Genomic DNA, 2,972 nt, shown 5'->3' on the forward strand with positions numbered 1-2,972 from the left:
AAACCTGGGATGAGAAGCTAAGGGCAGAAAGCAAGGGCAGCAGTTTGCAAAGGGAGCAGAGGTGGAGAGGAAACAGAACAAAAGGCTGGGAAGCAAGAGAAGAAAGGGAACTTCAGGACCAGAGCTGAAGTAAAAGAATGAGAGGAGAAGCTTGGGCAGGGGCGGGGCTTGGGCAGGGGCGGGGCTTCGGCAGGAAGGGGGCTTGGGCAGGATGGCTTGGGACAATCCCTCAGCTGCCTTGGATCTCTAGCCCTACCATTTCACAATGAAGCATTTCAAATCTGAACTGCGGTTTACCAACTCTTCCGTCTCGGACATTGGGGATTGGCTTCAGGAGTGAGTATATTTTTCAGGTGCCAGTCAAAAGTTTTGCATTTCAGTTTCGCCCAGAGTTCCTTTCTGGAAGAAATGTCTCCATAGCGAGATCATATTTCAAAACCAAAAGTAAAACGAGGCCCGAGACTATAACTCAATGTAATGACTCCCAGTACTTAATAAAAGAAAAGAAAGAGTACATATTACTCTAAGATACGTGACTGGGCTAATATTGCCACACAATGATAAACAACTAACTTAGGCGATTCTTTCCCATTTATCCTGAACTTGTGATCTGTGAATATTCTTCCAGCCAACCTGATGGAGCACCAACTCATTCCCTAGTATATGTACTCATATTTGGCCTCAGAAATACGCGGTTTTAGAGATTTTATTTTTTGTTTAATGTGTGTGTGTGTGTGTGTGTGTGTGTGTGTGTGTGTGTGTGTGTACGGGCATGTGTGCCTTGGGAGGGAGGTGTGCATGTGAGTACAGGTGCCCAATGGAGCTGGCAAAAGGCATCAGTTCCCCTGGAGATGGAACTGAAGGTTGTCATGAGCTACCTGCAATGGGTGCTGGGAATCGAACTCTGGCTGTCTATAACTGCATTACATGCTCTTAACTGGTGACTCATTTCTCCAGTCCCACAAAATTTGGTTTTGGTGACAAAAATAAAATAAAATAAAAAATCTCACCCTACTGGAGGCTGGTGTAATATTTCCTGTGTCTTCATGGTGACCTCAAGGGTTGGCAATTTCTGGGAGTGAGTTGCTCCAATCTAGGCTGGCAGTCTCCTGTACCCTTCCCTGTAGGAGCCTGGCCCATGAGATGCTGGCCATGTTGGTTCAGCACAGCAGAAGTGTATCTACCTAAGGAATTTGTCTTCTTGAGTGACATTCAAAATTGGCGAGCCTCCTCCTCGACTCTAGCTGTTGACCAGGAGTTCCCTACCTCAGCAAACAGGCTTGGAGTCAGACTGGCTTGTGTGTTCACATCCTAACCCCACCTTTGCCCATCTGGCTGGTTAGACAAAACACCACCTCCCCTGAGCCTCAGTTTATTTATCCACAGAAAGAGCCAGCTACCACCTGGGTGATTGTGAGGACTCAAAAACGTAGCAAGTGCGGGAGCCGGTGGATACTACATGGTAACAAAACACATCTTTTCTTCCAGATCCTCTGTCTCCCTTCCTGAGTCTGTAGATCTTACCGACATTATAGTGTATCTAATTTGTTTCTGGTTTTGCTTTTACCACTCCTTTAAAACTTCAAATTCAAATTATGTGGCACCTAGAGACATGGCTGTGTTCTAGCAAACAGGTCTTATCCCAGATGACCCTCGGTTAGACTCTAGGTATCACAAGAGTTCTCACAACTATCTGTAACTCCACTCTCAGGGGATCTGATGCCCTTCTTCTAGCTTCCAATGGTACTACATATATGTGGTACACACGCACAGGCAAAACACCCAAATGCATAAAATAATTTTTTAAAAAATTGAAACACAAGCTAGAGTATGTTAGTTCATGATTATAATCCCAGGACGTGTTCAAGGCCAGCTTAGACAAAAAGCAAGACCCTGTTCAAAATCAAAACAAAACAGAAAATTTAGCCTTTATTTTGATTTTCCCAGTTAATGGAAATTTCCAATTCATTTAAACTTAGGGAAAGGGAAAAAAATATAACAGTTGGCATACGAGCCTTTGCTTTCGAATTAAAAATTAAAATTGCGTATAAAATAATAAATTTTATCAATTTTTCTTTGCTGAACAATTTCCAACTTTGCTATTTCAGTTTATTTACTCGTTATTTTTTTAATTAAAATTTATAAGTGTTGTGCTTGCACACGTGTTTATATGGATGTGTATGCTTGTGGAGATTCAAGGTTGATACTTGGGGTCTTTCTAGGGTCTCTCCTTGAAACTGAAGCTTGTCCACTCTGCTAAGCTGGCTGACCTTTGAATCTCCACCCCCTTGGCTCCACCTCACCTGCCTTCCCAAGACTGGGGCTACAGGCATGCGCCATAGTGCCGGGATTCTTAACGTGACTTTTCGAGATCTTAACTCAGATTCTCATGCTTGATTATTTGATTCTATTGTATTATTTCATTCTTTGAGAATGAGGGTCTCACTCTATAGCCCAGGCTGGCCTTGAACTTACAGTAATCCTGCCTGAGCCTCCTGTGTGCTGGAATTACAGGAACAAACCACATCTGGCTTTAATATTTCTAATTTGCTCTCCAATCACTCACTCTCTTTCTCTTTCTCTCGCGCTCTCTCTCTCTCTCTCATGAAGTTTCTACTCACAACACCTATCCTAACAGTTCTTGTGAATTTAACTTTTCGCCAAGCAGAACACACATTTAATAAAGTATTCATGCTTGTCACGGGCATGTGACAGAGCTGGATTCTGAACCCAGCAGTCCATGTGCTAATCTCTGGCATGGTGCCTGTAATGCAGGAGCTATGTGAATCCTGGCTTCTTCCCTACCCATCATTCCTATCCACACACATCCATAGGCAACACTAAATAATACCTGTCAGAACAAAAGCACCCATACTGCTCTGGTAGGCTTCAGGTTCTGCTATTCAAGAAAAGGCAGATCAGATGGCGGTGGCACATGCCTTTAATCTCAGCATTCATAGCAGAGACAGCTG

General features: G+C 43.5%; 1 long non-coding RNA gene across 1 annotated transcript; it reads left to right on the forward strand.

Moving 5' to 3' along the window:
- Positions 1–253: 253 nt before the first annotated feature.
- LOC143443422 (uncharacterized) lies at positions 254–2,256 on the forward strand. The gene is made up of 3 exons (XR_013112380.1): positions 254–336; positions 1,387–1,462; positions 2,223–2,256. It is a non-coding gene; the product is annotated as an uncharacterized LOC143443422 (long non-coding RNA).
- Positions 2,257–2,972: the final 716 nt, after the last annotated feature.

Source organism: Arvicanthis niloticus, chromosome 9 (assembly GCF_011762505.2).
Source record: "Arvicanthis niloticus isolate mArvNil1 chromosome 9, mArvNil1.pat.X, whole genome shotgun sequence".
Classification (NCBI taxonomy): domain Eukaryota; kingdom Metazoa; phylum Chordata; class Mammalia; order Rodentia; family Muridae; genus Arvicanthis; species Arvicanthis niloticus.